Source organism: Gastrolobium bilobum, unplaced genomic scaffold (assembly GCF_033153095.1).
Source record: "Gastrolobium bilobum isolate Gb01-03AN ecotype WA unplaced genomic scaffold, APGP_CSIRO_Gbil_v1 utg5641, whole genome shotgun sequence".
Taxonomy (NCBI): domain Eukaryota; kingdom Viridiplantae; phylum Streptophyta; class Magnoliopsida; order Fabales; family Fabaceae; genus Gastrolobium; species Gastrolobium bilobum.
The window spans coordinates 21,037-41,563 of record NW_026899776.1 but is presented as its reverse complement, the minus strand read 5'-3'; the positions used below and the strand labels follow the sequence as shown (position 1 = coordinate 41,563).

At 42.0% G+C, this 20,527-nt stretch overlaps 1 pseudogene; it reads left to right on the top strand.

Moving 5' to 3' along the window:
- The first annotated feature begins 718 nt into the window (after nucleotides 1-718).
- LOC133293395 (fasciclin-like arabinogalactan protein 13) lies at nucleotides 719-20,108 on the top strand (annotated as a pseudogene).
- The last annotated feature ends 419 nt before the right edge of the window (nucleotides 20,109-20,527 follow it).

Below are 20,527 nucleotides of genomic sequence, written 5' to 3'. Positions count from 1 at the left end.
CCTCGCAGTCAAGGATACCCTATCACTCTCCCCAGGTTGAGATAAGTCTCTCTCATTATAAAACTCAATCATTTTATTTAAAATGACATAATATTCTTCATAATGAAAATTTCTTTTTTCTTAATTTAGTGGCTAATATAATTCGAAATGCCAGGCTTCCAAGTTAAACTGACAAGTTACGTTTATAAATGCCAGGCTGCCAAATACCAGATTTAATTTACGCCTGTTGCAAGTCCAAACCCCCAACTCGTGCAATTGTGTTATAAAACCTATGGTGTTTGGGATAAAAACAATAAATAACATTAATATAAATATAACAAAACGAAGCACACTGATATGGGGAATAAGAAAAAAAGGAAACTCGGGATAAAAACTTATTTTAGAGGGTTTAGGGAGGAGCACACAACATTTTTCTATCATTGTAACCAATGCTAAAGATATGTTTCTTATTGTAAAATTCTTTTGGGCTGGCTTAATTTTCAGATATATTTCTCTTCTCTATCTATATTTTAATAAACTGCTCATAGCTCTGAGTGCATATTTCTCTTTCATTTTGTCAATTGGAATTTATTGTATTTTGATGAAAGCCTTGAGCCAGTTTATACCAACATATTCTCAACTATAACTTCTTGTCCAATAAAACGTCATTCACTTCACTTTCCCTCACCACCACATCTTATCAGCCTCCTTTCTCTCTAGTCCCCTCCTTGACACCATTATGGCCTCACCACTTGCACTGATTCTTCTAACTCTCACATCTTCCCTCTTCCTCCTCACTCCCGAAACCCAAGCTCAAACTCCCACAGCCACCACTCCGGCACCCGCCAGCCCGCCAACCTCACCGAAATCCTTGACAAAGCCGGCCAATACACCACCTTCATCCGCCTCCTCATTGAGACCCAACAAATCATCTAAATCCAAAGCCAACTCAGCTCCACAAACTCTGAGGGCTTCACCGTCTTCGCCCCCACAGACAATGCCTTTCAAACCCTCAAATCTGGCACCATTAACGACCTCACAGACCAGCAGAAAACACAGCTAATACTATACCACATAGCACCTAAGTACTACACCCTTACCCAGTTTCTAACATTGAGCAACCCTATTAGAACCGAAGCTTCTGGAAGTGAAGGAAACTGGGACTTAACTTCACTGGCCAAGTCAACCAAGTGAACGTTTCCACTGGAATGGTTGAGAACCCTATCTACAATGCGTTGAGGAAACAATTTCCCTTGGCAGTGTATCAAGTGGATAAGGTGTTATTGCCATTGGAACTTTTTGGAGCTTCAGCTCCTAATACAATTGGTATCAATCTTGGCTCTCAATCTTGGCTTTTTTGCATTGAAAGGGTGCGTCTAATATAGACGACTTTTGGGTTACATTGGGTAAGAATAATATAAAATTAATTTACAACGGTAACTTATTTAATGATAATAAATAGCACAACAAACTGGTATACATTTATCCTATAAACGATAAAGTGGTAATTACTATCCTATAAGTATAGCTGTCAATCTAAGTGTAGCACTTAGCTGTCAATCAATCTCTAACACTCCCCCTCAAGGTGGAGCATGTAGGGACAAAATGCCCAGCTTGCGGAGAAGTCTGTGGAAAGGTCCTGAAGCCAAAGCCTTAGTGAAGATATCAGCTAACTGTGATGCAGAGCAAACAAAGGTTGTGGAGATATGACGATGGAGAAGATGATCACGAATAAAATGACAATCAAGTTCAATATGCTTCGTGCGTTCATGGAAGACTGGATTAACAGCGATATGAAGGGCTGCTTGATTGTCACAATAGAGTTGCATAGGCTGTGAATGAGAGATGCCCAAGGATTCTAGAAAAGACTTGAGCCACAAAATCTCAGCAGTGGTTGTGGCCATGGAATGTATTCGGCTTCAGCTGATGAGCAAGAGACGGTCGCCTGTTTCTTTGTTTTCCAAGAGATAGGAGATTCTCCCAACATGACAAAATATCCGGTGATAGAACACCTGGTCAAAGGGCAACTAGCCCAATCTGCATCACAAAAGGCATGAAGTTGAAGATCATTAGTTGATTTGAGTAAAATACCTTGCCCGAGATTTTTCTTGATGTAACGCAACACCCTTTGTATAGCATCAAAGTGTTCTTGTTTTGGGGAATGCATGAATTGAGATAAAATATGGACAGCATAGCATAAGTCAGGCCGAGTAATTGTTAAATAAATTAAACGACCAATAAGATGTCGATAACGACCCGGATATGCATAGTCAGGCCCTTGAGCTAAAGCAAGTTTATGATGTGCTTCAATGGGAGAGGAAATAGGTTTGCAACCAAGAGTGCCTGCATCTGAAAGAATATAAAGAGCATATTTACGTTGACATAGAAACAGACCAGAGGGACTACGTGCCACCTCAATACCCAGAAAGAATTTTAACTTTCCGAAGTCTTTGATTTTAAAACAAGTATTGAGATATTGTTTAAGGTCATGACATGCTTGCGGGTCATTACTAGCTAGCACCATGTCGTCAACATAGATAAGAAGGGCCAAAAAGATTTTTTGGCGTTGAAATGTAAATAAGGCGTAGTCAACGCGTGACTAAGTAAATCCATAAGCAAGAAGAGAGGTGCAGAGCTTATCAAACCAATTACGAGGTGACTGGCGAAGACCATATAAAGATTTTTGCAGGCGACATACCTTGCCAAGAGGAGCATAAAACCCAGGAGGGCAACGCATATATACCTCTTCATGAAGATCCCCGTGAAGGAAAGCGTTTGTGACATCAAGTTGATGCAAGTCCCAATTTTTGGCAGCAGCAACAGCCAAGAAAGCGCGCACGCTATTAATTTTGGAAACAGGTGCAAAAGTCTCAGTGAAGTCCTCCCCTTCAATTTGATTATTACCGGCAATAACTAAGCGAGCTTCGAAGCGCTCAATAGACCCATCAGAGTTATGCTTTATTCTATAAACCCATTTGCATGGAAGCGCCCGTTTTCCTGGTGGTAAATCCTGCAAGCGCCAAGTATGATTATTCTCTAAGGCTTGAATTTCGATTTTCATTGCTTCTCTCCATCGGTGATCCGTCATAGCATCCTTGAAACCTTTGGGCTCAGTAGTTGTTTCAAGTGCTGCCAAAAAGGCTTTGTGCTTGTATGAGAAACAGGAATAATTAACATAATTTTGAATAGGTTAGATCATACCTGCGGACGGCGAGGAAGAGGATTCATCGCAAGGAGCAAGATGTGTACTCATAGAATGACATTGATAATCCTTTAAATATGCAGGGGGTCTATGCTCACGTCGAGATCGAGTATGAGAAAGTGTAGAGTCTTGCTCCTGCATCGATGTGGATTCTAAACTGGCATTGTTACTAGGCATAGAAGAGGGTGAAATGCTCCCCCTTTCACCATTATTGTTCGAAGCTGGAACAGGAAGAAAAAGTGGTGCATTAGTTCCACTATTTTCAGCATGTGGACTAGCTTCCTCATCACATAAAGGCTCCAAAGGACTAGCTTCGTAGGAAGCAGGCAAGGTAACCTGCATTGGTGTAATAGGGTTAACTTGGTTGGGAGCAAAAGGAAATATTTCCTCATGAAACACCACATCTCGCGATACAAATACAGATTGTGACTCCAAATCATACACTCTCCAACCTTTTTTGCTAAATGGATATCCAATAAATAAGCAACGACAGGACCTAGCCGCGAATTTGTTTGATGGCTTGGAATTGATATAAACGTAACACAAGCATCCAAAGACACGAAGATGATTATAGCATGGTGCACTTCCAAATAATAACTCATGAGGTGTTTTTCCCTGTAAGAGTGGTGTTGGTGTTCGATTTATGAGATGAGCAGCAGTCAAAACACACTCTCCCCAGAATTCAATGGGAAGGCTGGCTTAAAACCGTAAAGCACATGCTATATTAAGGATATGTCTATGTTTACGTTCAGCACGACCGTTCTGTTGAGGTGTATAAGTGCAGGTAGTTTGATGCAATATTCCCATATCAGTATATAAGGCAAGTAAATTATGGTGTTTAAATTCATTACCGTTGTCAGTTCGAAAAGTCTTAACAGTCCTCCCAAATTGAGTTTTAGCCATAGCAAAGAAGTTTTTAATAATTGCCAGTGTTTCACGCTTGTCGGTTGTAACACCCCGTATATATTCGGTAATGTTATCACAATATCGTATTAAGCTGCGCTTAATTAAAATGCGGAATTACTTTTCTTTTCAATTATGATGCCATTAACATTACCAACTTGCTTAATAATCAATTAACAAAACATCGCCTGTATGTAATTGCAATAAAACAGCTAACTGAAATACCTCATAACATAGATAATATAAGTGTGGCTCTAGTCACGGAACTACAACAACGTAGACCGGACCATCTAACAATTTATACAACTCCAAACTACAAGTACTAACAGAAAGTGTCATGGACAATCCCCATGCTCACTCAAATAAGGCAACATGCCCAACATCAGTCTCAACCACAACATATCATAAATAGCGGAAAAACATAAACAACATCTCAAATCCAGTCATGCTAACATAAAGCAGTAAAGCATAATCAGCTAAGCTCCGGCCTCCTGCCGCCTGAGGCATCAGTACCCATACTACCTAATCCTGAAATAAGCATTCCCCAAACGTGGGGTAAGATCTCTAATCTAGAAATCTCAGTAAGTCAGTGAGTCCTCAAGGATCTTCCACCCCAAGCTCACTTACATGTGCAATATAAGTTCAAAAGCAGTTTATCATTTATCATTTCTAAAACAATGCAATGCAGCAGATAATCATGCCATGTGTGTCAATACTAATCTACTGGCCAGAGACAGTGCAGGTATACGTCTATCACCTACACACCGTGCAAGTACCACTTGCATTCACCCCGGTACACCGTCTTGTATGGCGCTACATACTCAGGCTTCCCGTCAAGATGAAACAACACATGCATATTAAAAGCCATTACATGTAAAGTTCAATCAACATATCAAATATTCAAAAGCATGTACACAACATACATAAACCATACCCCCATGGGACATGGTGGAACCACAACATGGCTAAACCGAGGACACGAAAGCTTACCTTGCAAGCTAACTCCAAAAGCCAAGAGTCCACAGCTCAAAGTCCAAACACAGCAGATTCACAATCTGTTATGGACCAACAATACATCAATAACATGCACCACAAGCATACAATATTAAGACAACGCCTTTTCATTACGCTTTATGTCTTAAGGCTTCTCACCAAGCCATAAGCCCTTAATCACTTGATTCTGACTTAATTCATTTATTACAGAAGTTCAACTTCAGCAATCTAGGGTCCACAAACCCCCAATAGCCTACTGTACACACAGCACAGCTACTGTTCCACGAAATCCCAGAATATCCGGATATTCCTCGGGACCATATCCGGATATGCAATATCCGGATATCTCACTGGACATATCCGGATATGCAATATCCGGATATCCAGAATCCCATATCCGGATATCTATTATCCGGATACTCAAAACCCATATCCGGATATCACATATCCAGATATTCATCGGGCACATATCCGAATATTTCACGACAGAATGCAGAAAATGCATTTCGTGAAGATATCCTTCCAAGGTTCCATTTTTAACACTTAATTACGTTAAAGCATGCATCTTTATACAGATTAAGGTGCACACCCCAGTTGGTTACTTGATTAACCCATTAAACATGCAAAGATCACACCTTTAACCCATTAAAACACAAGCTCAAGGTAGGTACAACTCACCAAAGCTCAAAACAGAGGCAAGGGTTGCTCTTGGAGCTCACAACCAGCTCCCAAACTCTGACTTGGAAGAGTGCACGAAAATGCACAACAAGGTGATTCCTTTCTTCCCAAAGATGACCACTTGGAGCTTCAACAACCAAGAACAAAACCTCTACACTCCAACCTACTAACTCAGCCCCCTCACAAGCTCAACACAACCACCAACACTCAGAAAGAGACCAACAAAGCAGCCCCAAAGCTAGCTCTCGCCCTCACCAAGTGTTTAGAAAGAAGGAACAAGCATCAAAGGTGATAACTTGGCCAAGAAATGAAGGGAAGAGCAATGGAGCACTATTCTGGTCAGCCTCCACCAAAACCTCACGCTGAAATTCTGTTTTCTAGGGCATTGTGCCCTTACAAAGGGTATTTATAGCCCAAGCCACTTAAACACACAGTATTAACTTTAATTGCTATGCTTAGAATTTTAATCCCAAACTTTGGATTATGAAACTACATAATTTTCTAAAATTTATCATATTTTTCTTATAATTTTCTGAGCACTTTTCCGGTACGCGCTTTTCCAAGCCAGTACCGGTTTCCAGCACCAGTTCTCATTATTTAGACTTGAAACTCGTTTTACAAGTCCTACATATCATTCTAGTAATTATCATGCACTTATTATAATTTTTCGGGATACTTTTTCGGCACGCATTTATACCGACTAGCAGAACCGATATCTGCACTTTTATTCCGAAAAGCGACTTTCAGCATTATTACTCACTTACTATAATTATTAAAGCCTCATAATAATTATTAGAGTCAATTATGGAATCATTTCCTATTTTCTCGTAATTTATTAATTAAATTCCTTAATTAACGGTGCGAGTTCTTACATTCATCCCACCTTTTTAGGATTTTGACCTCAAAATCAGAAACATACCTGGTCGAAACTCGGGGTACTGCCGGAGAAGCTCGTCCTCACGCTCCCAAGTACACTCCTCAGGAGTCCTTCCGGTCCACTGCACCTTGACCATCGGAATGATCTTGCTCCTCAGCTGCTTCTCGCCACGATTGAGAATCCTGAGTGGTCCGACGGGAGTCTTCAGGTTCTCCCGAACCTCCACATCATCCGTTTGCACCACGTGCGAAGGATCTGCTATGTACCTCCGAAGCTGTGACACGTGAAACACGTCGTGGATGTTGGCCAGGTTCGGAGGCAAGACAAGCTGATAGGCAACAGGTCCTACTCTACCAAGAATCTGGTATGACCCAATAAACCGCGGGCTCAGCTTCCTCACTCCGAGTGCCCGTCCAACACCGGTGACAGGTGAAAGTCTCACAAACACGTGCTCACCCTCACTGAACTCCAGTGGTCGATGCTTGACATCGTAGTAGCTCTTCTGACGATTTTGCGCCTGCTTCAGCTTTTCCCTGATCATCTGGATCTGCAGGGTGGTATCTTGGACAAAGTCCAAGCCAAACAACTCACGATCCCCAACCTCCGACCAGCAGGTAGGTGTACGACACCTCCTACCGTAGAGCGCCTCGTAGGGTGCCATGCCCAGGCTAGCATGGAAACTGTTGTTATAAGAAAACTCTACTAATGGAAGGTACCTATCCCATGCCGAGCCCTGCTCCAACGTGCAAGCTCGCAACATGTCCTCCAAGGTCTGGATAGTCCGCTCAGTCTGTCCATCAGTCTGAGGGTGATAGGCGGTACTCAATCTCAACTGCGTACCAAAAGCTCCCTGCAGCGCCTCCCAGAACCGAGATGTGAACTTCGGGTCCCTATCACTGATGATACTCACGGGCACCCCGTGAAGCCTCACAATCTCACGAACATACAGTTTGGCCAACTGCTCTGTAGTGAAGCTCACCTTCACTGGAAGAAAATGGGCAGACTTCGTCATTCTGTCCACAATGACCCATATCGAGTCACAGCCAACCTGAGTCTTCGGCATACCCACAACGAAGTCCAGGGAAATGCTCTCCTATTTCCACTCCGGAATCTCAAGAGGTTGAAGTTTACCAGACGGCTTCTGGTGTTCAATCTTCACTTTCTGGCAAACCAAACACTTGGACACAAAGATAGCAACATCTTTCTTCATGCCTGGCCACCAGAAGTTCTTCTTCAAATCTTGATACCTCTTAGTAGCACCAGGGTGGATAGAAAACTGACCCTTATGGCCTTCTGCCATAACCTCTTCTGTCAACGGACCTCGAGGAACCACAATCCTCCGCTGGAACAAAAGCAATCCATCATCATTCCAAGACACACCGTCTTGGTTCTTCACATAAACCAGACACTCTCTCTGAACTTGTGCCTCTTTAATCTTTTCTAGCAGCTCGTTCACAACATCTGATGCTTCCTACCCGAGAAGTACGCTCGCACACAGAGCGGTCACTGCCAAGTGGCGGAACTTCTCAACCACATCAGAGTTACCAAGTAGCAAACTGGATGAACTACTGGATTTCCGACTCAAAGCATCAGCTACCACATTGGCCTTGCCAGGATGATACCTTAGCTCAAAGTCGTAGTCCTTTATGAACTTCATCCATCTCCTCTGCCTCATTTTCAACTCCTCCTGGTCGAACAGATACTTCAAACTCTTGTGGTCACTGAACACCACAAACCTCAAACCGAAAAGATAATGCCTCCAAATCTTGAAAGCAAACACAATCGCAGCCAACTCCAAATCATGAGTCGGGTAGTTCTCCTCATGAGGCTTCAACTGCCTCGAAGCAAAAGCAACAGATCTACCAGACTGCATCAGCACACAGCCCAGCCCCTTTCCAGAAGCATCACAGTAAAGCTCAAACTGCTCCTCAGGATCAGGAAGGATCAACACAGGTGAAGAAGTCAATCTCTCCTTCAACTCCTGGAAGCACGCCTCACACTCGTGATTCCACACAAATGGAGTCTCATTTCGGGTAAGGCGAGTCAACGGGAGAACCATCGTGGAAAAACCCTTGATAAACCTCCGATAGTAACCTGCCAAACCTAAGAAGCTCCTCACCTCCGTAGCTGTCTTGGGCCTCTCCCAATCCAACACGGCCTCAATCTTGTTGGGATCCACTACAACTCCATCTGCTGAAATCACATGCCCCAGAAACTTGACTGATTTGAGCCAAAACTCACACTTAGAAGGCTTAGCATAAAGCTTTTTCTCCTTCAGCACTTGCAGAACTATCCTCAGATGCTCCGCATGCTCCTCCTCAGTCTTGGAGTAGATCAGAATATCATCAATGAAGACAATCACAAACTGATCTAGATACGGCTGGAAAATCCTGTTCATGTAATCCATGAACACTGCCGGTGCATTTGTGAGTCCAAACGGAATCACCAAATACTCAAAATGACCGTATCTCGAACGAAACGCGGTCTTCGGGACATCCTCCGGCTTCACCCGAATCTGATGGTATCTGGATCGAAGATCTATCTTGGAATACACACAAGCACCCCTGAGCTGATCCAACATATCATCAATCCGAGGAAGAGGATACTTGTTCTTGATTGTCATCTTGTTCAACTGCCTGTAGTCGGTGCATAATCGCATTGTCCCGTCCTTCTTCTTCACGAAGATAACCGGTGCTCCCCAAGGAGACACACTCGGTCTAATGAAATCTTTTGCCGAAAGATCCTCAATATGTTTCTTCAGCTCAGCCAACTCCGGTGGCGACATCCGATAAGGAGCTAAAGAAATCGGCCCTACACTGGCCAACAAGTCAATGGAGAACTCTATCTCCCGCTGTGGCGGAAACTCAAGGATCTCCTCAGGAAACACCTCAAGGAACTCCCCCACCACAAGAATGCCAGTGATATCCTCCTGTGTCCCACTCACCAAACCACCCAACATGACATAACCCAATGCCCCTGCTCGCAACGCTCTCCTGGCCTGCAGCAGTGAAATGTATGGCGAGGAACTAGCTGTGGAATCACACGGAGACATCACCACTCGCTTTGCACAACAATCAATCAATGCACAGTTTCTAGACAACCAATCCATGCCCAGAATAATCTCAAGGTTGGCCATCGACAACCCTATCAGATCTACCGAGAACTCACGGCCATCCCACTGAAACGCTACATCGCGATGTACAGTGGTAGAATCACAAATCACTCCGGTGGCGGTAGTCACCCGCAACGGTGGAGAAAGCACAGCACTGGGCAACTCAAGCCCCAAAGCAATCGGGGTAGCAACAAACGAATGAGTAGCCCCGGAATCAAAGATAGCATCCACAAAAGAATCACCAATAGACACAGTACCTCTGACAAGGTTCGGAGCGCGGTCCGACTGCTGCCTATCCAGTGTATACACTCTCCCAACATAAGGTGACACTGCAGGTGCCGTAGAAAATGCCATCGGAACCATCTGCAAAGGAACTGCCTGAACAGCTGCAACTCTCGCCGTCGACGACAGACAATCTCTAGAGAAGTGGCCCTCCTTGCCACACTTGAAGCACAACAACTGCCCCGTAGCACAGCGTCCCACATGCTCCTTCCCACATCCCGAACATCTCGGAGTGGTAGGAGGCCTAGCAGAACTCCCCTGGTGTGAAACAGCTCTCTTGAACTGACTAGGCGCCTGCCTAGTCGCTAACTGTTTTCCCTTGCTCTTATCAGCAAACCTCCTGTCCTTCCAAGAAGTAGGAGCAGGAGTGGAACCACCTATTCCCTTGCTCTCCTCAACCTTGGCCCTCTTGGCCTTGCCTGCCACGCAAACATCCTCGATCTCCTTACACTGCTGTACCAGTGTACCAAAGTCCCTCGAAGCAGCACCAGCAAGATGCTCAGGAATCACCTCACTAAGTCCCCTGCGGAACTTAGCTGCCAGAAACAACGGAGTAGGAGGAACCATCCGGAAGTGTGCAAACTTCACTATCTCATTAAATTTAGTCAGGTACTCATCAACAGACATCGAGCCCTGTACCAAACGATCAAACTCTCCCTGCTTCCTCTCCTGCGCATCATAGGGAAAGTATCGGCCCAGAAAGCACTCCTCAAAGAATGGCCACGTCATGACACGGCCCTGCCTCTCAAAAGCACGAGAGGTGTGTGTCCACCACTCATGGGCATCGCCCTCCAGCATATAAGTCGAGAACATCAGCTTTTGCAGATCTGTACACTGCATAACCCGAAAGATCTTGTCCAGTGACTCTAGCCATCTCGCAGCAGCAATAGGATCCAAAGACCCCTCAAACACAGGTGGCTTATGCTTTCTGAAAGCATTCAGCCGGCGATCAATCACATCACGATCCTCAGCAATCCCCACAAGGGGCTCCCCCGTCTCAGCGGCATGAGTAGCACTGCCGATGTGACTATGGCTCTCCTCTTGAACACTAGGTGGAGGCAGTGGCGGTGGTGGCGGTGGTGGTGGAGCATGGCCTACAACATGACCAGCCCTCATCTCCTCCAACATGACTCTCATCATCGTCATGTTCGCCATCCTGTTCGCCTCGAGGACTTCCTCAGTGGTCCTCCGGTTCGCTTCACGAACCTCAGCTGCGGCTATCCGGTTCGCCTTGCAAACAGCTTCCATCATTGCCGCGTTGGCCAATCTAGTGGCCTCCTGATCGGCTAACCTAGCCGCCTGCATCTCAGCCAATGCAGTCAGGATAGGATCAGATTGATCCTCAGAAGTCTCTCGTGTTCTCCCGGACCTTACCATGACTCTGCACAAGTTACACAAATTATGAGTTGATCAGACGCACGCAATGTGATCACATATACAGCATCATAATAAAATTTGACGGAGTAAACACAAAGACAGACACAACCAAACAACCTAGCAATTGCAATACATACAGGCTTTTCCCTCGAACCATTGCTCTGATACCATAAATGTAACACCCCGTATATATCTGGTAATGTTATCATAATATCGTATTAAGCTGCGCTTAATTAAAATGCGGAATTACTTTTCTTTTCAATTATGATGCCATTAACATTACCAACTTGCTTAATAATCAATTAACAAAACATCGCCTGTATGTAATTGCAATAAAATAGCTAACTGAAATATTTCATAACATAGATAATATAAGTGTGGCTCTAGTCACGGAACTACAACAACGTAGACCGGACCATCTAACAGTTTATACAACTCCAAATACAAGTACTAACAGAAAGTGTCATGGACAATCCCCATGCTCACTCAAATAAGGCAACATGCCCCACATCAGTCTCAACCACAACATATCATAAATAGCGGAAAAACATAAACAGCATCCCAAATCCAGTCATGCTAACATAAAGTAGTAAAGCATAATCAGCTAAGCTCCGGCCTCCTGCCGCCTGAGGCATCAGTACCCATACTACCTGATCCTGAAATAAGCATTCCCCAAACGTGGGGTAAGATCTCTAATCTAGAAATCTCAGTAAATCAGTGAGTCCTCAAGGATCTTCCACCCTAAGCTCACTTACATGTGCAATATAAGTTCAAAAACAGTTTATCATTTATCATTTCTAAAACAATGCAATGCAGCAGATAATCATGCCATGTGTGTCAATACTAATCTAATGGCCAGAGATAGTGCAGGTATACGTCTATCACATACACACCGTGCAAGTACCACTTGCATTCACCCCGGTACACCGTCTTGTATGGCGCTACATACTCAAGCTTCCCATCAAGATGAAACAACACATGCATATTAAAAGCCATTACATGTAAAGTTCAATCAACATATCAAATATTCAAAAGCATGTACACAGCAGGCATAAACCATACCCCCATGGGACATGGTGGAACCACAACATGGCTAAACCGAGGACACGAAAGCTTACCTTGCAAGCTAACACCAAAAGCCAAGAGTCCACAGCTCAAAGTCCAAACACAGCAGATTCACAATCTGTTATGGACCAACAATACATCAACAACATGCACCACAAGCATACAATATTAAGACAACGCCTTTTCATTACGCTTTATGTCTTAAGGCTTCTCACCAAGCCATAAGCCCTTAATCACTTGATTCTGACTTAGTTCATTTATTACAGAAGTTCAACTTCAGCAATCTAGGGTCCACAAACCCCCAATAGCCTACTGTACACACAACACAGCTACTGTTCCACGAAATCCCAGAATATCCGAATATTCCTCGGGACCATATCCGGATATGCAATATCCGGATATCTCACTGGATATATCCGGATATCCAGAATCCCATATCCGGATATCTATTATCCGGATACTCAAAACCCATATCCGGATATCACATATCCGGAAATTCATCGGGCACATATCCAGATATTTCACGACAGAATGCAGAAAATGCATTTCGTGAAGATATCCTTCCAAGGTTCCATTTTTAACACTTAATTACGTTAAAGCATGCATCTTTATACAGATTAAGGTGCACACCCCAGTTGGTTACTTGATTAACCCATTAAACATGCAAAGATCACACCTTTAACCCATTAAAACACAAGCTCAAGGTAGGTACAACTCACCAAAGCTCAAAACAGAGGCAAGGGTTGCTCTTGGAGCTCACAACCAGCTCCCAAACTCTGACTTGGAAGAGTGCAGGAAAATGCACAACAAGGTGATTCCTTTCTTCCCAAAGATGACCACTTGGAGCTTCAACAACCAAGAACAAAACCTCTACACTCCGACCTACTAACTCAGCCCCCTCACAAGCTCAACACAACCACCAACACTCAGAAAGAGACCAACAAAGCAGTCCCAAAGCTAGCTCTCACCCTTACCAAGTGTTTAGAAAGAAGGAACAAGCATCAAAGGTGATAACTTGGCCAAGAAATGAAGGGAAGAGCAATGGAGCACTATTCTGGTCAGCCTCCACCAAAGCCTCACGCTGGAATTCTGTTTTCTAGGGCATTGTGCCCTTACAAAGGATATTTATAGCCCAAGCCACTTAAACACACAGTATTAACTTTAATTGCTACGCTTAGCATTTTAATCCCAAACTTTGGATTATGAAACTACATAATTTTCTAAGATTTATCATATTTTTCTTATAATTTTCTGAGCACTTTTCCGGTACGCGCTTTTCCAAGCCAGTACCGATTTCCAGCACCAGTTCTCATTATTCGGACTTGAAACTCGTTTTACAAGTCCTACATATCATTCTAGTAATTATCATGCACTTATTATAATTTTCCGAGATACTTTTTCCGCACGCATTTATACGACTAGCAGAACCGGTATCTGCACTTTTCTTCCGAAAAGCGACTTTCAGCATTATTACTCACTTACTATAATTATTAAAGCCTCATAATAATTATTAGGGTCAATTATGGAATCATTTCCTATTTTCTCGTAATTTATTAATTAAATTCCTTAATTAACTGTGCAGGTTCTTACATCGGTCATCAAATAAACCCATACTGCACGGCTGAAATCATCCACAAAAGTTAAAAAATAATGAGCACCAGATAAGCTACTCATTTTATATGGGCCCCAAATGTCACAATGCAAAACTTCGAAAGGATAATTGCTATGAAAATTACTCAAAGAGGAGGAACTACGCGCATGTTTGGCTTTATGACAAACATCACAAACAACATCAAGTTTATTCAAACGAAAATTAGGAATAAAATTCAGATTCTGAAATGAAGCATGACCCATCCGTAAATGCCATAGTTTTGGAGACTCAAACTTGACCGCTGCACATCCATAATTTGCAGTCTTGGTATATATATACTCCATTACGTTGTATCCCCAGTCCAATCCGAGTCTTCGAAGACAGGTCCTGCAAAATACATGCTTTATTAGTGAACACTATTTGCCAATGGTCCTTATCAAGGAGTTGAGCGACAGACAACAAATTGCATTGTAAATCTGGCACATACAAAACGTCTTTAACACATAAATCAGATGTAAGAATGGTGCAACCCTTCTTAGTTGCTAGTGCCTTCGAACCATTTGGCAACCCAATTATAACAGATTGGATATCTTTTACTTCAGTCAGTAGGTCGATCCTCCCTGTCATATGATGGGAAGCACCACTATCAATTAACCAAACAGGGTTTATAGTGACCTTACCAGATAGTCTTTCAGTGTCGGGCTTTGGGTTGTTTCCAAGAGAAAGCAATCTTTCGATCACTTCAGGTGTCAATGCACTATAAGTGTCATCAGCTTTAACAGCGTGCGCCTACACCATAGAGCCTCATCCAGCATTTGATCATCCACGCCCACGACCTTTCACAGACTTGTCAGGGTACCCATGGAGCTCCCAACATTTACTCACATCATGGTTGCATTTTCCACAATGAGAACATGACTGTTTTTCCTTATGAGTAGCACCAGATTGTATATGTGTGCCCTGTAGAGGCTATTGTTGTAACGTTTGCATAGCATAACCCATTCCATCTAATCTATCATTTTGCGTTCTGGCTATTGCACAATGAGTCTCCTCTTGCGTCACCATTGCATAGACACGGTTAATATTTGGCAAGGGAGTGGTATTTAGAATCTGGGTACGAAGATGTCCAAAGGTTGCATCATCCAATCCCAAGAGAAATTGGTATACATGATCCTTTTGCTTCTCTTCAGCAACATGCTTCACCATGGGACACTCCTGTCCATTTGAGCACTTATGGTCAGTTTCATGAGCCTCTAATTCATCCCATATAGCACGTAGCTTCATGTAGTAATTTGACACCGACATGCCTTCTTGTTTCATTGTGACAAGGCTAACCTTAAGCTGGTACATTCGCGGAGCATTTTCAACTGAAAAACGCTCTTTTAGGTCATCCCACACTTCCTTAGCAGTGTCAAAATAAGGAATAAAAGGCTGCAACTGTATGTCTACAGTGTTGTGTATCCAACCATTCACCATGGAGTTACATATTTTCCATGCGTGACCTTCTTCAGAGGTTTCATCCTTTGATTTCTGAATTGACCCTGTGATAAAGCCAAGTTTATTCTTGGCACGTAAAGCGTTTTCATTGCCCTGGACCAACTTTCATAGTTGCTCTCCCCCTTCAACACGGCATTAGTGAGAAGGATACCAGGATTGTCTGAGACTCCCACAAAGAATGGAGATCTAGAGTCACTGGGTTTGAACTGCAAAGAGACATCAGAGTCTTTTGCCATTAGAGCTTTACGTTCAAGAGATTACGCAGAGGATAGTTGCTCTGATACCATAATACAATTGGTATCAATCTTGGCTCTCAATTGTAACAGCCCGTTGTACACCGGTATTGTTAACATTAATTACGATATTAAGCACAGTTACAATCACAACAATTCATTTATAAAAATGCGAATAAACTTTTTCCGATTATTATGCGAGCCTTTAAAACATAAAAAGCGTAATAATTAAAAGCTGTTACCGTAACCGTAAACTATTGCGGAAGACTTATTTAAACTATTTTTATAACTTACTTTACTTATTATAAGTTACTAAGGGGTTCCCATAAACCCACTTAGCCAATTACTAACTTTTACGTTTTTACTTACCCGACATGGTTCACTAATTAAATTACTGAGAACGCACCACAAAAATTCAGAACTTCTTCTCAGATTATATTTTTGTCTTACTTAATTTCCTTTTCAACAAGCTATCACACGCTCAATTCGGAGCTCATTTGCTCTGGTTATCGCCGTTTGAAGTTGGATAAGCAAATCACCCAACCAACCCAAAAACAGCACAAAACCTCTCCCACTCTAGGAATTTCTGCACTGAATCCACTAATCCAATTGCCCTCAAATTTTTACACCATAAACTAAACACCTCAATCTTCGATTTGATATATCATACGCTTAATTTGACCAAGAAACGAAGCAGGAATAAAATTCCCAAAACTGGACCAGAACAGACCCCAAGTGCAGGGAAAAACAGGGCAGTTGTGTTCACTGACTTACATAGGGCTGTGTACAAATCATAAAATTCTAATATTTTGACACAATGTAGGGGACATCTCAAGCTTCAAAAATGCGTATGGAACGTCCCTATCGAACATCTATGGAGGGAGATATGCTCTCCCGAATTTCACCTAAAATCTGCCAATTCTACAGAAAATTCGCCAGAGTTTCCTCTGTTTTTCCTTAAATCCCCAAATTTGTACAAACTCAAAAGTACTTCAATTGTACCTAATAATCCAATAATAATCCAGTAATAATCCAATGGGTGGCACACACAAGGACCAACAATGCCTTGGGGCACTTACAACTCAATTCAGTTTATATTTATTACACAGTTTATACTATAATGCTCACTTTAAAATCCTTAACTTGTTTCAATCACAAGGATCCATTTACATGCCATTTCTCAACATAAGCATATAATCATCATCCTACAATAGGCCTAAAGCCCTTCCATCATATTACATCAATATTCATGCATACTTACAACATTTCATTTAAATATAAAATCGTACATATTCATAACTTGAATTTACAACTTTAAACATACTTCGAATGAAATAATAACTAACTAGACTCAGGCACAATATATATCATGAACAAGTAATGACAATGCTCCCATGACTCATCCTACGAGCCTCTTGTCCGCCACTCCTGTGCCACTGCTACCTCCTGAAATAAATGCCCCGAGACGGGGTGAGATATACGGATATATCTCAGTAACCCAGAGGTTCTGGAGAAAACTCCGCCCAATGGTTCACTTCGAAGCATATAAATAATATAAAACAACCACTTTCAAAACGGGATAAAGCAAGGGATTTAGAGAAACTGAAGAATATCGGGATACAAAATACGACGAAGCGGGATGGTAGCTACCAATACCACGCAACGTCCTCGGCATATATAAGCCTACAGGTATCATCCAAGGTGTGTTCCAAGAACCTCAACCATGATGCCCCAACCATCCATAACACCCGAGACATTCCTAGTGTGCTCCTATCTGGATTACACACCACGACCCTAGGTCAACTGGAACTCCCTCTCGGAGACCTATCCAGTGGAAGTCCGAAATTGCCCGAAGGCTAAAACTGTCTACTGGCCAGAGACTCGGTACATAAGTACCCACTGTGATAATGCATGCATGCTCATGTTGTTCTACACTACTCATATACACTTCCTACCGTTGCCATCAACTGGCAAGGTGGAACAGAAAAGGGGAACAAGCCCCAGTACCAAGAGGTTACCTTAATTTGTTCTTTCCCTTAGCTCCGCAGCAGCTTATTTCTCAACTTGGTACACCACAGAATGCCTACACAGAGGACATTCCCAATCATTCAAAACTCAAACAATACATGCTAATTCATAATTATACATGCATTGATTCAATCACTCACCTCAATCCACTTGGTCCAAGACCAAGGGCAATTCACTGATTCACTGTTCGGGATTCAAGTTGACGTACGGCAACCTGTACAACCATGTACAGCCATCAGTATGCGTCCAATAACATCAGAACGCAAAATCACAAAATTCCTCTCCATTCTCCTTGATGGTTCGGCCATATAGGTGTTAATTTGAGATTTATTTTTCTAAATTTTCTTTCTCATTTTATTATGCTTCCTTAGGTTGCCATAAGGCTAATTCAAGTGTCGTTTCGACGTTTTACGTCTTTTATGCATCGATTTGCTTAATAGTTCACTCTAGGTCACTTTAACACTCAACACTTCCAATTATTTTTCTATAGGTTTTCCAACCTTCCAACCACCACACAATCCATCTAATTACCATTTGATTACACAACACATGATCCCTATAATTTTTCCAACTCAATTCCTCCATTTTCATAACATAACTGATTTGCACCATTGCACACATCCAAGGATTTTCATCAATTCTTACAACTCCACACCTCAACCAATTACATTATATCATCATTCAATCATACAACAACTCATTATCAACAATTTTCACTTAAAATTTTCATTGCATTTCTAGCTTTAATACATCATTCTAAGGCATTATCATCTAATACACATTTTCCAATTGAGCTCCCTAACACAACACATCATCAAATCAAGCTTTAGGTTTCCAAAAATTCAATCACAATTAAACCATGTAAATGGGATGGAAACATACTCACAACAAAGGCTAGAAGCTACCCCAAGACTCCTCCAAGCAATGGAAGCTCAAATTACTCCATGAACCTCCATTTTTTCCAACAAATTCGAATCTGAATTTGGCCTATATCTCCCCAAATACGTGGTTTCAAGGCTCAAGAGTGGTACCAATGTGGTTAGAAGGTGTTTTCCATTACGATTCAAGACAAAAATCGTTGGATTCGGTGAAGAAATGGCTAAGTTATGGAAGAATGAAATTTTGCAATGAAAATGGTATAAAGGGGAGGGGGTCACGGTTTTGGGGCTGTAGGGAGAGTGGAAGGGGTGATGAATAGTGGAATGATGATGTGGTTTAAGTGGATTTTAAGTGGGGTGGGTCCCACGCCACCTCACGCGATCTAAACTCATCCGAATTTCCTTCTGATTTCACTAAACGTCCAAAGATTCACAACCTATTTAAAAACTCTAATTTTTAACATTAACCATTCTCCTTTAATTATACTTAGTCAGATGAATTCGGAGTTTTCCGGTCGTTCAGAGAAAACACTGTTTTAAGCTATTGCGCGCGCCATTGGCACGCTTTTCCAAACTGACTTAATTCCATCAAATTTCACCAAATTCCATCAAATATTATCAGGAATCCTATTTCCTAGTTCTATAGACCATTTATAAATCATATTTGAAACCTAGAGCTCAAAACTCAACTGGCACATTTTACGGTGCAATCGTACCATGGTATTTTTACCCGCGAAAAACATTATTCACTGATTTTTCTGAAACTTTCCTATCCACTCAATTTTTCGTTCTGAATCCATTTCTAGGGTTATTTTTATCATCTGAGACCTTCTACTCAATTTTTATCTTCCTAGGGTTGCGTGTTGGCTAATTACCGTTTTGCCCTTTCTTTGTATTTTAGTCTAATCTTCAGAATTTTTCACTAATCCTTCACTTAATTACTCACTTAATATTTTAATATTTGATTTAGAAATGTGAGGTGTTATATCAATCTTGGCTCTTTTGCATTGAAAGGGTGCGTCTAATATAGACGACTTTTGGGTTACATTGGGTAAGAATAATATAAAATTAATTTACAACGGTAACTTATTTAATGATAATAAATAGCACAACAAACTGGTATACATTTATCCTATAACCGATAAAGTGGTAATTACTATCCTATAAGTATAGCTGTCAATCTAAGTGTAGCACTTAGCTGTCAATCAATCTCTAACAGCTCCATCTCCAAAGTCATCATCCAACACCAAAAATGCTCCTTCTGAAAGCTCGAGCAATACCACTAAGGCTGGTGGTGGTGGTGGTGAAGCTCCATCACCTTCTGATAATCAGAAAAATGATGCGCTTCAAAGGAATGTGGGTTTTGGATTGGTTCTTGGGCTTGGATTCATTTGCATGGGAGCTCTTTCATAACATAAGTGATGATGCCATGATGGAAAATGTGTTATATGTTTTTCTTTTTCTTTTTTCTCTTTCTTTTTTTGTCACTTTATTTGTTTTCTTGGTTTTCCTCTTGTCATAGACAAAGGGAACTTGTTAGAGATATCAGAGGAGATAAATTAGGAGATTTGATTGATTGTAATCATGTATCAAATACAGCCTGTAAAGAGGGAAACAATTGTTCATCAATTATCCTGTGTCGGTACCCCTCAGCAAAATGGCATCGCCGAGAGAAAGAATCGACATCTACTAGAGGTCACTTAGTCCTTGCTTTTTCATGGCAATATTTCCTCTAATTTTTGGTCCTATGCAGTACTCACAAGTTGTTACCTCATCAATCGCACACCAGTAAACTACTTCGGTACAAATCTCCATTGACAGTACTCTATGGT